We start from the raw sequence: 20,851 nt of genomic DNA on the forward strand, positions 1-20,851 counted from the left end.
TTTATGTCCTGCGGGCAGTGATGGCAAAGATATATTCGGTTACAATCACCGGGTGATTAATCACGATTTTGGAACCAGCGGCATTTTCTGGTAATTATTTCGACGGCATCAATTATATTGCAATGTATTCGGACTTATAAAAGGCACTTTACGGCCACGGCACATTAGGAAGGGTCGAATGTTCGTCGTGGATAATTGAGGCACCATATTTTCCTCGATTTATTTTTACTCTCTTTACCATGAGCATAGATGAACTGAAAAATCTTACGCCAGGATTTTGAACCGTATATATATAATTGACTAGCATTAAAGGTGAGCGGGTAAAGGCTATAGAGATTCTGAGAGTGAGGCAAGCCATAGTCCCTCTTGTATGGGCTTGTTCACCGTATCCCTTAAATTGGCGATTAGGATAGAGTTTTGAAAAATCATAAGGACCTTATTTTTTCCTATTTAAAATCCGTCGCCTTCTTGTCCAAATATTTTCGGTGATAACTCGACGCCCTTAACTTTTTCGAAGATGAATTAATGACGTCACCAACAACTGCCGAGCGGGTCGTCGCTTCTCAACTACTCTTCGGCCTCGTGTGGTTCGTTGTTATTTCCACTCATGAGATTGATTCAATTCATTCGATGAGCGGCTCTCTCTGGACGGAAAATGAGATGAAATTCTAATGATGTCACCTACTCAAGAAAGAAGGGTTATTCGCGTTTTCTTATTTTACAATTATGAGAGAATGGCTGGCTGAGAAAGATTGTTTTCGTCGTAATTTATCTTACGTTTCAATGCGTCGAATACTTCTAATGAGTTGCGATTTCGGATCTGAGTGAGTGGCTCTTAGCAGTTTCCGTTGGTAGCTACGCCGGCACAGTGGGCGGAAATCGAAAAAAGTGTGACAAAACCCTAAATTTTCACTATTTTTTTGGTAAACAAAAATGGTACAGTCCGATAGAATAATGTCCAAGGATTAAGGAACTATGGCTATTTTAATATTTGGTTCACCCATTAAATCATTAAAATTCGTTAAAGACGAGAAAAAATTATAAAAAATGTCAATTCTGAATTTCTGCAAAAATCGAGTATTTACTTTCGCTATTGAGCCGTTAATATGGTTTTCCATAAATTTCAACGCATATTTTGTAAAAGAGTAAACCTTTCCTAAGAATTACACGGGATAGCTTATTTATTTTTATCAATTTTTCATATAATAATTAAACATTCAAAATTGCATTGTTTTTGGACTATTTTTGACATAAAGTGGAAAAAAACTTTATGAGGGCGACGAGACTCGATCTTAAAATTCATATGGAAATAAAGACCTGAATCTTGACTATATGATCCAAAAGAAAAATCTTGCTCCAACGTGCTACCTTGCTTGTTGATGGGATATGTATAAAAAGTCAACGCTGCCGCCCGGCCCGGCCGCGGATTACCCTGATTTGGTTTTTGCTCCAGTTTAAAGCAAATAATGGTTCCACCACTATTATTTTTACCCCAATTGTTAGGAAAGATGTGAAATCTAAAAGTAAAGGCAATATTTTGTCAAAAAAAATTTCGTACTCTCTTGTTGCACATAGAAAGTAGAAAATTCGCCGCTGCCGCCGGTCACCCATGAGCCCTATGAGGACGTGTGACCATACGTCGGCAGAGTGCTTTGTTCCCTTATTCGTACTTACTCTCACATACATATGTACAGGGGATTTCCCGCACTTAGGTCCCTTCAAACTAGAAATCCCTCCGACCTTGAGGAGAGGGAAAGAATCGAAGCAGGCGCGGTCAGTGCACACGACCGACTGACCGCAATTGTTCCTTGGGGCGGTAATCCGCTTCCACTACTAGTAGTTCTCTAAGACCTCTTGACTACTCCAGCTTATTGTACCTTCAAAATGTGGGGCTCTTGAATTTGGTGTTTGGGGCTAGGTTGTTTCTTTGAAACTCGCCGCTATTTGTTTTACCACCGCAGCGCACGTGCATCGGTTATTGCCGTCCAAAAGATCGCTTCTCTGGAACACGCTAGTGAACGAGTTAGCTGGCGATTTACCGGGCGGTTTTCCCAAAAATTCACACACTATATTGCCTTAGATAATGTCTTGCTTCCTCAGTTTTACTCATACGGTCAGTCTAACTTAGCTGGTGAGTGTTGAAACATCGACGTCTTTTAGCCACAGTGACTACTGACAGAGGAGTTCTCCTAGGTGAGCCCATCGATTGGTTACCGGTTGTCGAAGGTACTCTAATACAGAGAGGTCGCACACGACGGAGGGAATATATTAATCGGTCACAGGTATGATTAACACTACTAGTTGTCGAAATACTTTATGTCGATAAGGCAACGTTAGAAAATGTAGCAATTTTTTGTGGCTTGTAGATTTAGAAGCTTTTATGGGTGAGGAAATGACAGGGGAGAAAATGAAGAGGAGGAAAGTGACTCGAAAAGAATTGCACGATGCTATGTGCCAAGGAATGGTGTAGACGGTAGAGTCGAAAAAACTATTGGCATTCAAATTTCTATTAAAAAATTTAGTATTGGGGGAGATGTAGAGATAAAGGATTTTTTGGGAAATTAGCGACTTCTAATTGATGAAGATCGTTTCCGCGAGTATTGCTCCCTTTATGTGGAGCACTCTGAATGGTATTATATACCCCCAACTGTGCATAAGATTCTAATACATGGAGCGTTTATTGTAAACGCAGCAGTGCCACCCATTGGACAATTGTCGAAGGAGGCCCTTGAATCGAGGCACAAGGATATTAGGAGGTTCAAAGAGCAGCACTCCAGAAAAATTTCCAGTGCAAAATTTTATTTTTCTAAGACTTCTTCTATCTTCGGACGCAATAGTATCCTCATCAATCGATTCGAATCACGGAAATGTGAAGGTACCTAAGGGAGCTAGGAACCTCCTTCTGATTGACGAGAACGCAGAGTCAGATGGAGACGAGATTGATTCAGGTAATGAAGACCTATAACTGTATTTACTCAGGTATGCATCATTTCCATTTCATTAGTCATTCATTTCAGAAACAGAAATATGGTTTTAACTTCTAATGAAAATAATCGAAAAATACTTGGATTAATTTCCGTGGAATACATTGGTAAAATCCATATCCTTAATATTACATAGATACCACGCATCTATACATTCTATGATGTATCGATACATCACGGTTAAGTTGTTTAGGGTTATGTATCAAAGTTTCTAAGTCAGTGATAGTACTTGTATGAATATAATAAGCATCTACAATGCAGCGTTTTTAATATTAAAATTAGGGAATTTTTACTGTTTCCGCCATTTTATTTTAGAGAGGCCCCTGATTGTTCTAGAGCAAAAATAACATTAGAATCGGATTAAGGAGGTAAAAATAATTCAAAATCGAAAAAATCGTGGATCTACGTTGAATAATAACGGAGATATTAGTTTTGTCAAGCTTTTTTCGATTTCCGCCCACTGTGCGCCGATGTAGCGAGTTGGTTCAGAAGAGTGTATTCCTTTTGACTGCCACCTTTATTTTTTCACTTTTCTCTTCTCTATTGTTTTCAAAAATGGTCTTACATCTCATTTTACCGTATTTGTTGTAACATTGATACTCATTTCTCTAATACCTATCTCATTGAAAACAAACAATACCTCTATTCTATTCACTCTAATATCTTTTGTTTTAACTTTTTACAAAATATGTTTTTATTCCATAGTGGTACCTCTTTTCCTTGTCATTCCTTCTTGAAGTGTCTGATCGTCATCGACTAATTATGACGTATCGTATTGAGACTTGCATCCTGTATTCCCACTCCTTCAATACTTATACCTTTTTTCTTTTCTCTGTGAATTATTTTTACCATCTCAATTTTTTTCCATCGGGTGCAGCTGGTGAAAATTTCTCATCGTCCAAGCTTATTGATATCGGTAGTGCCCAGACCCCCATCTGTCATTGTCACCTGGACCACGAAGAGACCAAGCTTGTGGAGTGTAATGCTTCACAGCCTACCCTAATGTCTCGTTCAGATAACGATTTCTCCTACGATCGTTGGGACTATCGTGCATTCACACAATGATGGTGCTGCCCTCCAGTGCTGAAATCTAAAGTGAACGAGAAATTGACGCTTAGCACTGCTGTTGAGGCATGTAGGGTTAAGATGTTACTGTGTTCAACGTGTATTTAAAGTATAGTTTTTCTTCCGCCCATATTCTTCTTTGTTTGGACAAATCCATGAAAAAAATTAGAGCTATGGGAGCTTCACAAACTTTTCGTCCTTCCTTTGTCTCTTCCTCTACCGGTTTCGCAGCGCCTAACCATCGTAAAGTGGCAACGTTCGGAACTACGTGAACCATAGTCCAGACATGCATTCACACGACTAGTTCTGCCGACTGTCGTTAGGACGATCGCTGGGACAATCGTAATATGAACGGGGCATAACATTCCCGCAGCTTTGTTAACCTATCCCGCGGTTGTCATCGGTGCCGGCTTATCGTAGCGTCCGTCAAATGGGGTCACACCAAACTCGCGACCGCAGTACGTCGGCGCGACCCTTTTGACCGCGGCGATCATTTTGTGTGGCTTTAGGACTCCCGACAACCTGGACCGGTCGTTCGCGATGCGGTGTTGCCCGTGCTGCTTATGCACGAAGGCGTGATTTTTTTACGAGTGGGAATTTACAACGACCTCGCTTTGAATCGATTCTTCCCGCGTAACAGGGCCATTGGAGTCCGGGTTGGGGGGTTTCCGAAAGTTATAAACAGAGGTCGATGTTTTTGTTCGTGAGGTAGTGTCCTTTCGCTCAAAAACTGTGGAATTGGGTTCTCGCAGCTTTTGTTATCGCACCGCTGACAAGTTGCCGACTCCGAATGCTCAACTTAAAATATGTGACAGAAAGACGTGAGGAATAAAACCACCTCCAAATCAGATACAGTTTATATTATCCATTCAAATCGTAATTTATATTCCAAAGCCATGTATTTAAGCAAAATTAAGTGCGCGATTTTCCATCTCTCATTGGAAGTAAATCTCCGATTATGCATGACGAGTGAATCAACCTGCTGCGCACGGATACTTTTTCAAATGTATTAAACTTTAATACGTGATAGGCGGTGCGCAATTTCTCCTACGCATTTAGCTTGTCACCCTTGAGTTGAAGAATGCATACGATTAAGGATGATGGCCATGTAAACGTGCTTCTGGTGGAACTGGGTATGAACTGCTAATTGAAATTTACAAATATTTGTAATATCCAATATAGTTTTCAATTTTATTTGTGCTTCCGTTCAGTTAATTGGAGGATGCATGGAATTCATGCCAGGGTAATGAATACATAACATATTTTATTGAGGAGTTGTAAAATAAGCCTTGTTTATGGAGTTTAATAATCTTGTGGGTATGAAACCGAGGTACTGGTTAAATGTTTTACTTTCGTGATGTGTTTGTCCTTCATGTACTGGGCATTAGCAATGTTGTACGTGCTCATCAGGTCAAGCGTGTGAATTTGATCTATTTCCATCATTCGACAATAACTGATCAACGTTTTATTACCTTAAAGCTTAGGAGAGGCATAGAGATTCCTTGACCGCCGGAATGCGACTTCCATATTCAATTATTTTGTGAAGGAGGTCTTCTAGGGCATACATGACCTTCAGGCATCGGCTAAGATCTCGTTCGTTGAAAAAAAATCACCCTCGCAAACCACCTTTTTGCCTATAAACACGCCGTCATCCTGTATTTTCCATGGTGGAACCTTCTATGCATATTTTAAATTACGTTCAAAAATATCCAAGAAACGAATCTATACAGGCACGTTGCATACAAACTTCACCGCATAGTATTTGCAGTTTAATGCTTCATAACCGATAGTGAGCATTAATTGCCATCGGTAACCATTGCTAGTTCTTAAAGCTGCTTCTAACTCCAAAGTTACATTTTAAAGAAGAAAGTATCCCTTTCATTTTTGTTTACCATGAATTTAATGTGATAAGCATTAGAGAACGTATATAATTAATGTAATACGTGATAAAAATTAGAGTTGATTTAGATTTAAAAAAATCTCCCTCGTCAACCACTTTTTGCCTACAAACGCCTTCATTCTGTATTTTTCTTTTTAAAAATAATTTTTTCCAACCCTCCTTTCATATCGCCCACAACGTTCACCCAGCCGACACTAAGCACCCCCTTGAGGCCACCCGCCCCTGAGGCAGCCTCCAGCCCCTATTGCCTCGGAAACGACACACTTCCCTCTGTCATCCCTATCACTCTCCCTCTCTTCTTCACTCTCTCTTCCTCGCATCGTTCAACCCACGCCGTTAATCCACCATCGATAATCGCTATCGTGCAGAATGGGGCCCCTATGTATTGGGACTTTAAAAACCGAAGCATGGAGGATTCCAACCCAGGCATACCACCACGACCATTCTGGTAAATCAAAACAAAATCCAATCGTCTACTGTTTTGTCCAATCGTCTAGTAATTTTATTTATTTTTCATGCATTATTAAACCTTTTTTTGTAATTCAAAGAATTATCATCAGCTTGTAGAATGTTCCTTTTTTTCATTTTTTAATTGTTTTTGTTTTAACTTAAATATTTAAAAAAATATACATAATAAATTGAACCATAATTTCAACAGATTCAGGCTTCAATTGGTGGAATTGAGACATATTTAAATAAATCAAAGATTGTTGCACTATTCCACAGAAGTTTTACTAGGTACAACGTGTTTCGGCTCACTGAGCCATCATCTGGTACAAGACCGTTGTACGCAGTAAAAATTTTGTGGAAAAGTGCTACGATCGTTTATTTACTTGAATTGAACCATAAATGGATAAAAAAATTTGAATAGAAGGAGGTAAAGATATGGAAGAGTTTCATAGAAGAGTAACTCGATGAGGCAGTGTATATATAGTTGGGACTCCAGATATCCCAAAGGAGTTGCGACTCCATATTTATAATATACTCCTGAAGTTCTGCAGATTCTGTCTAAAGAACCCTATATTGTCAAAGCATCCCCATGCAGACCTACAGTTTACCAAAAAATTCCATAAATTTAACGTTTAAAAATTTGTGACATGTTTCATTGACAAGAGTTCTTAACCTACGTTCTTCCAAGTCATTAACAGCACAACTTACTGTCTTTCACAATCCTTGCTCAGATAAGGGTTCCAACTTTCTTCGATCTTCTTCGCTGACTAAGGAAAGGCAATCCCATTTCCGCAAAAAAATACTTTTGGCAAAAAAAAAAACAATTCCGTAATGCGACTCAGCTCCAGCTTAATACCTTAAGCTCCGACATGCTTAACGGGTCAAGGCATTATGGTTCTTCGCCCCTGGAATGTTACCCCACCTATTCCAAACAAAGTTAAGAAGAGGGATTTCGTGGGCATTCTGGTACCATACTTTGAGCAGCGTTTTCTTGTGATAAACGCCAAGACGGTCAATACTCTCGTACGTAATTCCTCGGCAGACCCACGCGTGTCAGGCCCAACGGAGTCCACCATTATTCCCCAGGTTCCTTTTTACATGCATGTACACCAAATTAAGACGGTCATTATTTTTAGCCCCTACTGAAAGCGTTTGAATAATGCATGCCTGCTACGGAAGCAGAAAGCCTGTTCAGAGTTGATCTAAAAGAAGACGAATTTCACGAATGTTTTCCATTAGCTGGATGGGATAATGACTGAACAACCGGTTTTGGTCGTAAGAACGATAGATATAAATCATGAAATCGTGGCCAAAACGGTACAATAATTATTCCCGAGGTTATCTGAATCGACTCCAGAAATGAAGATACGGAATGTCAAAAGCGATGCTTTCTGAATCACGTAAGCCATTATTCGCATCTTTCACTGCCATATAGATGTTAACCTTAATAGGTCCATTATGACAACGAAAATGAGATGACAGAATCATGTCAGCTTGCAAGTGAAAAGAAACAAAAATGTTTCCTTTCGACCCGGAGGGATACGAAAATTCGAGACCTAGGTTTAGTTTCGTTCCCACGGGAAATTAATATCACCAAGGAGTTTAGTTTCGACCCGGGACGAAACTTCACTCCCAGGAACGAAACTAAATTAATCGAAACTCTTCTGCTCACAGTTTCCATCCCAGAAGTTGAGTGGAGGGGGACACGTGGGAATAGTTTCGACCCAATTCATCGCAGAATGTAGAGAGGTTAAAACATTGAGCTTAATAATCGGTTGGCTAGTTTGAATTTACTGTTTCAAAAATATGCGTGAGCCATGAATCTAGTGGCGGTAGGTCGAACCTCTACTTTAATCAACCTTACTTCGCACTCGGTGTGTGGGTCGAAACTAAACTGTTTGAAGGTGACTCACGCGGTCCCTCCGGTGCTAAACATTATCTGTGTTTCGTTTCGTCCTAGAGGCTTAGTTTTAAGTTTAGAACCTAGAGGTTTAGTTCGACGATAAAGAACGCTACGGAAACCCCGAGGAAGTCTGTTGATGAGCAAAAGACTTGGGGCAATTCCACTTAAATATTTTCCAGTGCATTTCCCAACATCTTTTCTTTTATGCATCATCCCAGCAGGTTAAAAAAGGAATAATCTTTCTGTATGTTGGGAATTTATACTCTCTTCAGGCACTGTAGGAAGTATATGGTAGATACAATGTTTAGTAATGATCATCATCATCCTAGCCTTTTCATAACGACATATTTCTTCTCTTTAACATCCTTTATAACATGTCCCATGTAACTCATGTGGAGCCGTCCTTTGCCCTTCTTCCCTTCCACCTGTCCTTCTGCGATTGTTTTCATCAGGCAATCATGTCTGATAATGTGGTCAACTAAGTTGTCCAGTCTTCTGCTTAAGGTTTTTAGGAGGCTTCTCTTTTCTCCCACTCTTCTTAGCACTTCCTCGTTTCTTACACGGTCGATCCATTCTATATTCATCATTCTTCGCTATCACCACATTTATTCAGTTGTGATCTCATTAATATTCGTTGAACCACTCCTGCATTATCGGGTGAGCCGATTCTCTCTCCTTTTATTTTCTGTTCATCTCTTGTGTGGTGTTTGCTCCGTATGGAGGGTTCAGTCTTGTGCGCTTGACATGTTACTTTGTACTCGAGTTGCCTTTGCTGTGGTTTATACACCGTGCCACCTTTTCCCCACTGTAGCAAAATTTAAATTTCAAAGGACTTTTATCGCACTCATCCCTCATCAATATTTGCCATCAGTTATTTGGGAACTTGGTCTACTCTTTATAGCCTCGGAGTCGAGCTTGAAAAGTTCGCTTTATCCCTCCTGTTTGGTGGAGTTAAAAGTGTGACTAAGAGAAATTTCACCGTCAGCATTTTCCTACTACTATCGGAGCGAAAAAGGTTAAACGGTGAACTTTAAGCATATGTATAAAATTCTTACGAAGCTCCATAGGGTCGTGCCATTCGTATTACTCGTTTCATTTATCATTTACTCATTGTTTTTTCGAATACTTGTCAATACCTTTGGTAGAAACATTAAGAAATAAACAGCGAACTACGATTTCAATTTTAGTACAAGATGTTTACCATTGCTTCATTTATCTAGGAAAAGTAGTGATTTTTTTCCTCTCTTTTTTCTTTTAAAGTTGACTGTATACTTTTGGGACCGGGTGGGTGTGGTGACTTTGAGTGTTGGCTTTCCACCCCGTGGGCTCGGGTTCAAATCCGGCGTTGGCAGAGAATTTTCAGAGACTCCCCGATCCCTGCCTGCATACAGTGTGGAGGACATTTCAAGCGCAACACTCCGTCCGTCGGATGGGACGTTAAGCCGTTGTCTCCTTGGCACCTTTCGTTAATGCCGACGCCGGGTTTCTCTCCACCATTCCTTGCCTACCATTCCCTCATGGCGCAAATGACCTCAGCTGTCGGTCGCCTCTTACAAATACCCCTACCCTCAAAGAAAAGAGTGTTTTGTGGAGGACAATTCAAGCTCAGCACTCCGTCCGAATCGGACGTTAAGCCGTGACCCCTTGACGCCTTTCGTTAAGAGCAGGCTAACCGGGTTTTCTCTCCGTCCTTCCTTCTATACCCTTCCCTCATGGCGAAAATGACCTTTTTTGTCGTTCGCCTCCTCCATATACTATGCCATGGGTTCCATGAACATAGAAGATCTTTTGAATACCGTTAGCAAGGGAACTGCATGCAGGAGGGCCGATTTCATCAGACAGAGGGTTGATTTATGTTGCCACTTCGGTTGCATTTTAATCGGTTTTCAAAAATGTCCGCGGAGCGGTGATGAGTGCAATGCGATCCACTTTTTTTTTCCAATGTTTTGCAGTATATTATTTGTAATTGCGAGAAATAGCACTGAATAGTTATGAATTTAATAAACCACACCTTCATGAATGTAAATATCTGTTAACAACCCTATTCATATCTTATTTCCCCGTAATACTCGGATCAATTTTTCCGTCAGCGACGCGAGTGGCGACTTCTGTAAACCCATTCAAATGCGCGTTTGATAACCAGAGGCATAGCCAGGGGGGTCCGGACTCCCCCCCCCCCCCGAAATATAAAAACACAATTATTTTTCTTCATAAAAGAAAACAAAATATTGAAAAATCATGAATTTACAAAATATTTCTTTAACAAATGAAGTTTTTTAGACTATGAAAAGTTTTAAAATTAGTTTAAAACCCTCTACTTGTTGTTTGTACCCTGTTTTTTATTCATCAAAAATTTCCCCCTGCTTTTGGACCCCCCCCCCCCCCCGAACGAAATTCGTGGCTACGCCACTTTAACAACACATTTACAAGCCTACTTCAGGATCCTCTTTTATATTAATCATGAGCGTTAGATACACTTTAGGCATACGTACCCAGTAGCCTCTAAGCCGAGAAAAGAGAAAAGAAGGTTTTTAAGAGTCATTCTAGCAACTTTTTCTTTTCCTCCTCAGTGGTCATTATTAAGCTTCCCAATCCTCCATCGCAAGGGGAAGAGTAAACTTCGTTCCATCCGCCTCAGGAATTGAAAGAGGTCGGAACGAAACGGGCACTTTATGGGCGTGGTGGAAGAGTTCCCTGGGAAATTACCCATTCTCTTTTTGGAAGCGTGGAAGATGTCGGTCAACGCGTCCAACGCCCAGATACTGAATTTACATTCCCTCCCGGCTCCCTCCCTCCCTCGATCCGCGGGGGCGCTGGTCTTCGTGTGTATACTGCACGCACACCGTCCGAAGATGAATCGGGAATGATGTTTATCCCGCGGACCATCTCATCTCATGGCACTCATATCCCACTCGCATTGCTCCTGTAAACACGCGTCGCGCACTTCCGCTATCGGATCGCTCTGAAAGACGGACGATCGCCTATTTATTTACGGCGAGTTCGTTCCACTTTCTCGCCATTACTAGGATGCACGTCGATTCGTGGCGGGACTGATCAAAACTTTGCCCGGCTTTCAGATCAGTGGCGCAGCGAGGGGGGGGTTTTTGGGGGTTAAACCCCCTCCCCCAGAGCTCTGAGAAATATTTAAGTTTAATCCATTTTACTTAATTGGATTGATATTACTAATAGAATAGTGTAAGGATTAATAAAATATCCCTCAGACAGCCGTAAAACTCACCAATTTGAACCGTTAATCTTAAAATTCCGCAATTTATTAATCTCACACCTACCGCTTTGCTGGTGGGTATTCCATACCCCACACACACCCCGGTAATAGTTGCTCCTAAACCCCCCCCCCCAGCCTTAATTCCTAGCTGCGCCCCTGTTTCAGGTAAACGCGATTGATAAAAAAATTCAGGTACTTTACACTTTAATAACTGGTACTTCATTGCAGCTACTGTGATTGCAGCGCCTCCACTGGAATTAAATGAACTTTTATAGAACTCCGTATTTAATTTTCATTTCTGAATACTACTCTAGGCACTCTTTAAATAGTGTTAAAGGTGTAAGAACATTGCATTGCCATCCAGTTCTGAGCGAACCTGAAAATTTCCGTGCTCTAGTTAATCAGGAAGTGGTCGAAAATTTGAGTTGCAAGATTTATCCCGGATGGACAAACTAGAAAGCGTGTATAATAAAACGTGGTAAAAAAATAAGTCGTTTGCCATTGTTTTTTATGGCCTCGTGAAATCGATTTACTTGGGATTTACATCCATGGAATATATTCTAATATCACACAGCGAGGAAATATTTGTTTTGGATTGCAAATCCGATTTTGTCCAGATGAAAGGTTAATTTTTCATTCAGTAACACGTCACGTGAAGGAGTAAGAACGTATATTTTGTAATCGACGAATTCTCCACGGTTTACTCCGTTATCTCGCGATGTAATCGAAGCCTGAGGGCTTAAATCTTGAGTTTTTTTCCCGTGAAAATTATTCATTTGGTGTGTGTAGGGGAGACCGGGGTAGTACCGTAAGGCGGGGTAATACCGTGCACCATAATTTTAGATCCGCTGGAGTACGTAGTGAACTCTGGGAAGTACTGCTGCATAGCGGAAGGAAAGCGAAACCGATTAAGACAATCTGGGAGCTTCTGCCTTCACGCATGTGCATGTAACGAACGTTTTTCTGTCAACTTTTCTTATGATTTTAAATACTAACTCGGACTGAGGTAAGGGACACATGTTTTTAGTGACTAATGGTTTTGAATAGCCCATATCATGAGCTATTTTTTAATACCAAACAGAAGTCCTATATAGTTCTTATTTTAAATTAGGGCTGAAAATGCTGCGTCATGTCGTTTTGGGGCATTTCCGTACACATTTCATGGGGCAATGTCGTGCAAGTCGCATCAAGTACGGTATTGCCCAGTGTTGGGCAATAATGCCCCATATAGTATTATAACTTTTCGTAGCAACTTGAAAATTAAAATTCTTATGTGAATTATGAAGAACCTTTGAATGAGTGAATTGCCACTCCTCTCAAGTACAGGCGAACCTCGATGGTCCGAACATACGATAGTCGGAACACCTCAATAATCCGAACGACCTTCATCCGATGTGTCGTCAGTTTGTCTGCACTAATTATGGATTTTCATATTTTGAAGCTACAATAAAACATTTACTCGTAAATGGAAAAAGATTTTCTTAAATTTTAGTCTTATGTTAGCTCACTTTTAATACAACTAATTGTAAGATAGGAGGTTGGTATTATTTTAATTTTAATGTAAGCTAATATGCTATGTTTTAATGATGTGATAAAACTTTAAATCACATTCACCATCTTTGTTTTGCCTCCACAGTATTTGCAATATCGTTAATTATCTCCAGTTATGACAGGTGTACGGTATTACCCCAGCACTCGGGACAATACCGTGCAGTGTAAGGGCTTTGTAAAATAGGTGTAACACTCAAAGTAAGTTAAATTTTACAAATATGAAGCAGATAATTGGTGGCAAATCGAATTTCTTCAAAATAAAATGATTGCCTCTTTCCTTGAAGTTTTCAATTGAAAGATATAAAATAAAAATGCCTATGTGTACGCTATTCCACCGCTCTCCCCTATGTGCTCTTGCTTACGTGATATTCGAGTTTTCCTTCCGTTGAAGTACCTAAGATAACAATCGAATGGGGGATCGAAGGCAGAAATAATTAACAAAAATAATGAACTAAATCTTCTAAAGTTCAGGTTTTTCGTGCGGATGGGTTTGCCATGGTCCTTGTTTTTTGTCCTCGTGAATTTAGGAGCCGACAGGGAAGCTACGATGTTAAAAAAATTGCGATCGGAATATCTCTTCTTTCTTGCATCCCTCCCTATCTGCTCTAAGAAAAATATATCATCACCGTATGTGCATCTCAGCTTAAGCTACGTATGATTTATACGTTAAATGTATTAGCCATGAAGATATCATTATTAAAACAGCTGCGCAATTTATCGATAATGGATGAATATAAAGATGGATAACAGTGAAACATAATTCACGATACGATGATTAGCAAACCGTTTCTTTTATATAGTTTGGTTCGAAAATAGCATAATGGCATAGAGGATTCAAGCAATTTGGTCCTCGAAATTTTGGCACAGTAAGCCATCCCTAACAAATTTCTCCGAAGTGGATGCTAATATCATGAAATTGAACTAAATGATGGCCAAGATGGCCAAGATTTGTTTCCCCACGCTAATAGTAAGGGAAATTGTGAAATAGAAAGAGAATTCTGTTACCTTTGTGTATTATACTAGCCCCAGCATTATTAGAAGATGAAAAATAGGTTAATAATTGGAGTATAAATGAATTCTTCCAGCATCTGGAGGTCTTTCTTGGATGAATTACGGAATTAAGGATCATTTTCGTAATGATGTCTGTCTTCGGAATAACCTGTCCTGCAGTTTGAAAGGGGAAGGTTCAGTGATCCCTCGCTAAGTGGGTTTTATTTCCTCTCCTTTGCGTGTGGGTGTAATTCGTCGCCCTGTCCATAAATCGTGAGAGACGCGCATTACTTCCGAGTTTGCCCTTGTCGATTCTGCGTGTGTTCCGATGCGTTTAGACCCCGATGCGTGCTCGCCATTAGATCCCCCTTCCCCGCTGGAGGGACGCGCCGCACCGCCGCCCTCTTTTGTTTACCCACCGCCTTCATTTGCTTCTCTGCTCGCGCGCCTGACTCGGACAGCTCACCCCGCTACAGCGTTCTCCTCCCTCTCCTCACCTTAAGGTCTCTCCACTGTTCTGAAATAGCACTCTTCCTTCCCCCTACAACGACACCAAGGCATCCCTTGGCCCTGCGAGGTACCATGTCCCTACGGTATTATCATTTTACAATTACACGTGCACGGCTGTGGTCCTTCATTAAGCCTAGAACGATTTTTTTCAGCCTATTATGGTAACGTGGAGTGAAAAAACTCCCCAATTTTCAAAAATTCGTATGTCACACCCATTATGACTATGACAGTCCTGTTAGGGTTTGGGCGAATTGCTTTAGTTTTTTTTTGCGTAGAATCACGTGAAAAAACAGCCCATTCGCACTTCTAATATGCTGCTCGAGACTGCGCGTGTCACTAACGCGGGGAACGGAGTCTCCCTTATCCCGGAAAATCGAAGTGAATTGTGGTAAAGATCGCGAGTTGCTAACGTAAGTCCTTTTCGTTTGGCGCGAGATTTAAACCTCACTGGGGTGCTTTTTTTAACCCCATGTTACTGTTCTAGGGTTAACATATTCTATTTATTAAGGTAGATTTCCATGGAGTACTAAAAAGCATTCTAGTAGCCTCCAATTATTTCCTTAGAACTATTCTAATGATTAAGGTAGATTTCCATGGAGTACTAAAAAAGCATTCTGGTAGGCTACCATCTGGTAGTCAATCCACTAATAAATAAATTTTGCGTACTCTCTGTCATTCCATCTAAAAATCATATTTTCTTTTTTCCTCTCCCTCATTAACTAATATTCTCCTACCATACCTCGTATACCACCTCAGGAAATTACTTCATTTGAATAAATATTCTCTTTAAAGAGCGTTACTTTTGTTTTGTATCGTCCATTTCACTGGGAGTAATCTATTTAGAGCTGGGAATGTAAGCATTGAAGTAGAGAAGCTATTTGATGGGACATCTATTTGGAGCATACTACTTTATGGTAGTGAGCCATAGGCGATAGCAGCAGAAGAAAAGTCAAGGGTGGTAGCCACTTGTTGATGACTCCTCTGCGTGAAAGAAGGAAGCCATTTGCCATCGCTCACGGCGTGTTAAATTCTTGGGTTTTAGTTTGAAGTTCAAGTGCAGGGAATCCTGTTTGACGTATTATTAATAAGGAACACTATACCGTTATAAAGTTTCATTGAAGGCAGTTTCCACTAATATTGCAAAAGGAGATCCTCAAGTCGGTCTCTAAATGTGTTGTCACCCACCGCGCATTTAAATGGGTTTTCAAAAGTCGCCACCACTCGCGTCGCTGACGGAGAAATTGATCCGAGTTTCACGGGAAAATTAGTTACAATTAGAGGTATTAACCGAAATTAATGTTTATGATAATGTAATCTATCAAAATAATAACTTTTCTATGCTAATTATCGCAATTACAAACATTATGCTGCAAAATATTGGGAAAAAATGGATCGCATTGCACTCATCACCGCGCCACGGACATTTTTGAAAACCTATTAAAATGCGATTGAAGTGACAACAGAAATCAGCCTTCTTATGAGATGGAAATGGGCCTCCTCTATGCAGTCCCCTTGGTGAGAGCTTTGGAAATTTGGTATTACAGAGGAGTGATGCGGATGTAATGCATGAATGGTGTGAGTAATGGAGAAATTTCAGAAGAGGAAGAGAAGAAAGATAAATGGGACTAGTGATGTAGAATTTAAAACAAAATAGTACTGCCAGTGGTAAAAATTTGCTGCAAGGATAATTGAGTGGAGAGCTACAACAAACCAATTTTCGGATACCAGACATGCCATTGATGATGATACAGTATTTTACCTGCGAGTATTTTACCTCCTAGTATGCAATTAGACTCCTAAAGAAGGATATAATTTGAAATGCATGGTTAATTGATAAATGAAAGGCTTCCGGCATTTTTGACAGGTAATTGGAATTCTAATTTAATAAGAAATTACAAGTTTTAAGCGATTTATAATTATGTTCGAATTCCTACAGATTACGACTGAAAAACTATCTTTAAATCGGCATAGCTACATCTCGGAAATGTAAATATATTTGTAGCATCCATAGCATTTTTATTTGAACCGATCAGTTTCATTACTGAATTAAAAGGTATTCCATGCATAACATTTATCATGATCTAAATATACCTTTTGAGGCCTGATTGAGTCTCGTTTTCAGTTTATTGTAGTCTTTGTATGAGTGATGGTTTCTTTTCGTGGATTCCAATATTTTCCACCAAGCTCACTTCGTCGCCATGCCGTGTGCATATTTGTCCCCTCGTGATCTTTGCATGGGTGCGAACTTTTAAGGCCCACCTGAATTGTCAGTTCCATCGCAGGAGTGACATCCTTGTCGTAAGTTTTCGCAGGGGGGATAGCGCTATGTTTACCCCTTCTGTTCTCTTCCTAATGATGTCTGGGGGTCGGAGGACCCTTGTCGCTGCGTTCCTCTCCCTTCAAGAGGAGACATTGGGCACGCTTAGTTAACCGAACGTGAAGGCGAATCTCGACTTTTTGAAACTGCGTACAGCAATGGAAAAATCGAATTTTAATAGTCAAAGATAGAGGATGCAAGGTCTGGTTTTCCCGGCGAACAATGACAGTGAATATCTCTCGGATCCCACACCGGGTAAGGTCCTCTATATATCTCCATCTGACTTCTCGATGTGCAACTCGTCGATCGTCCTAAGGGATTCAGGAATCCAAATTTAAAAAAAATATGAGAAGACTTTGAAAACAGATTTTTGTAATTGGTCTGCCAATTACTACAGAATTAGACTTCTCCATATGGGCGGTAAAATTGGAAAGGCCCGCCCTTGATCATCAAGAAAGTATCTCAATCAGTTGATCTTTTTGAAAAAAATTAGTGTATTTGTTTTGAATGAATAATAGCCATTTGTTTGCGTATGTATATATGTTTATTGTGTTAAAGGTATTTTTAGAAGAAAAGAATCTTAGATTTTTTTCGATTAACCGCTCTTATGGTTAAAATTTCGATTTTTGTTGAAAAGTCGTTCTTTTCGTTTCGATGAAAAATCGATTTCTCGAAAAATAGATTTTGACCAACATATTTCCATCACTAGGTGCGTCTCCGATTCCGTATTTGATTGACGATTGCGAAGTTGCTGTTGCTTCATTCTTAATTGGGATATTAATAGAGTATAAACTATCTTTTTGTCAAGAAAGGCATGCATTTTATTACATACATAGACATAAATCTTGCGATGAAATTTTGTATTGATCAAAATTATACATAGATGAAAATATAAATAAATTATGTAGGAATTAAGTCCAGAAATTCCATGAAAAATTTAGAGGCGAATGGGTTAAATTATACTATGAAGTAAATATTTTTATAGTTTTAAAGTAACTATATTTTTGCTGTGGGGATGCATTCCACGAAAAAAATAGTCTTTAGTTGTGACGTATCGCGGGGAGCATTCTCATTACCTTGGAATAACGTGAGCGGTATGACAATTAGCATTTAACCCATTTCTTCCCAACGTTGCGTGAACGCAACACAAACTTTGCGATTTTTTTTCTCCGTATTTATTATTGATAAGTAGTTAATATTTTTAACATAGGTAGTTCAATGCTTTTTAAAATGTTGTGAATTTTTTTACGGATGAAATTTAATAACTTTTGTTTTTACAATGGCCTTTTCATTTATATGTAAGTCGTTATTTTAGGTCATCTTCTAAGTTTACATGTTGTGTTAAATCTGAGGCACTCGATGATTATATCTCTCTGCAAATACAATGATGCATTTGTACTCCAGGCTATTGCAACAAATTGGGTGAATATGAGTAAGTGGTTTTCAAATTATTTAAGAATAAAGCAAGTGTTGCGTTCACGCAACGTTGGGAGGACCCCGGTAATCTAGGGAAACAGTGCGCCGTGGCGGTAGTCGTGTAGAGCGTTTCTTTTTGGACTGAAAAATGAAAAGCTTATCAAGAATATGTTACCTTTTTATGGTGACACCTTATTTTCAGGCAATTGTACAGTATTTTAGTCCTAAATATACATCTACATAAGTGTTGAAGGGTCTTTACTAGGATGTTTGGCAGGTGGTGAGTTTTCACCGAGTTGTGACTGTTTGATATTTTTAACTTCGCGTACCTAGCAAGATTAAATCAGCGTTTACTTGTGCTATAGTGGAAACTTACTGTGACCTAAACAAAGGATGCATAAAAACTTTGCTATAGAGTTGTCCAGAAAATATAATGATTTCTGTAGGCATCTGCAATTTCAAGATATACTGGCATCCTAAGGTAAGAACGATCTGCTTACCAAAGTTGACAAGTATGCAAAAAGCAAGTGAGTATGTGAGGGTTAGCAAATAGATCGTAAATTCGTATTTACATGGTGTTGTTGACTATGATCCAAAGGAAAGGTAGTGGGAGGGTAAAAAGCATAGTTAGGCTGGGCGGGGATATCCCGGCACCAATGGGTCTCCGTGCACAGCGGGGGTTGGCAAGTGAGCAAAATGAATGGAGAGATAAGAGGGATCACATTATCGCAGTATTTTCTGAGAAATTCATGCCCACTGGCCTCTGACGATAATGAGCTGGTAAGGCTCCAAATGAGGGTGCAGGTCATTTCGAAAGAAATGTTTTGAGAACTATGAGTGACTATGAATGCACAGGGATTCCAAAAAAAACATTTCTTGGTATACTGACTCAGGTAAAGGGCTTTCTGGGTATTACGGTATATAGAAAGGGCGATGTTCCGTTCCATCTGCTTTTACTATATCTGTGGTTGTCTGTTGAACAATCGTTCCCTCCAAATAACCTGAATTCACATTTGCAGCCTAAGTTGTTCACTATCGCCAGTGATCATAGTGCGTGAAATTCTCAGAAAATATTCCAATAGCGTGGTATTTCTTCCGTTCTGATGTTTAGTGGTTATTACATCTTAGCAAAAAATATTACTGGAGTAAGGACGCGTTCCTAATGTGCGTCAAACGATGTCCCGGAAGTGTTTTGTTGAACCTAAAATGTTCTTACGCCTGACTGGTAACAGAAGTTTGGACCAGGGGGATACGTTTTCTAAGATACGTCCATACTTTGCGAGCTCAACCAAATATTTCTACAGTTTGATACAATTTCTCATAAATTATCTTTTGACGAGAAGATGATGCCATATTTTGGCAAAAGTGAAGGAGCAATTACTCATTATTAACAGCAGACACTTTTTTACTTCCGCGATATAAAAATTCCTATTATTTCACCGGTTTCTTTATATTTTTTGTGCTTTATAATGGTGTAATAGCGAAACCGGTCAAATAGTATACATTTCTATAAATATTTTGTGGTAGTCACAAAGTGTCTGTTATTGATAATATGGACCTTCTACCAAGTACAAGCGTCAAGTTTCGAATTGAGCAACTACACTTTTAGTAACTAAACTTGTCATAGTATAAGAAATAACGGAATAAATAGTTTGCGAAATTCAGTAAGAAAATACAAGGTTGGCCACAATATTGTTCGTGACGAAAAAATTCACGACGAAGATGCCGAGTTTGTAGCAGCCAGATGTTTAGTGATTACCAAAAGTGCAATATTCATTTACATCCTGATTGGTCCTCTAAATTTCATGAACAATACCAAGTTTAAGCAATATTTTGGGTTAATTATATATTTGGGTTACAATTAAAGCGAATTATTTGAAAAATAAAAGAGTTCCGAAAAAAAAGCAAAACGGCTCATTTGACCCAGGGAACTCCCAACGTTGCGTATACGCAACGTTTCACCAACCGCAAAGTAAAAACAATAAAAATATAAAAATCGATAATTTGCCTTATTTGAGTCTATTTTATTGCTAATTCATCAAAATATTTGGAATTTTTAAGTTATTAACATGCTTGGGATTTAATGGGTTAAAGGCGAATGAAAGGTGCATGCTAACTTAATTGATTCGCTTGTGCTGTTCTTAGTCGTGACGCTAGTAATGGAGAACGGTGATGAAATTTAGTGGAACTCCTTATACGATGCCTTCTCTTTCAACTATTATCCATTGATTGAAAATTAAACTCGTTGAAAATGTTTAAAAATGATATCGTGAAGTTTAAAATTTTATTGATAGTAGTGAACATCTGGTTGTCAGAGAAACGTATTGAAATAAATACTTGAAATTTTCCACGATTTATCCATAATAGCGGGTATTTATTTCAATATGGTAAAATAGGGTAGTTACCATCATCAAAGAAAACGAAAGGCATTGCGATTGATTGCGATTCGTGTATTAACCCGCCATTAGTGTATTCATAATATATTATAAATAACTTGGTTTTAGTAATCCCAGTTTAGACGAATGTTAATGGTCAATTT

General features: G+C 39.4%; 1 protein-coding gene across 3 annotated transcripts in view; it reads left to right on the forward strand.

Annotated features, from left to right (window-relative positions):
* Nucleotides 1–20,851, forward strand: part of LOC124162480 — a 401,724-nt gene that overhangs the window by 142,462 nt on the left and 238,411 nt on the right. The window lies entirely within an intron of this gene.

The sequence above is a fragment of the Ischnura elegans genome, chromosome 7 (genome assembly GCF_921293095.1).
Source record: "Ischnura elegans chromosome 7, ioIscEleg1.1, whole genome shotgun sequence".
In the NCBI taxonomy this organism is placed as follows: Eukaryota; Metazoa; Arthropoda; class Insecta; order Odonata; family Coenagrionidae; genus Ischnura; species Ischnura elegans.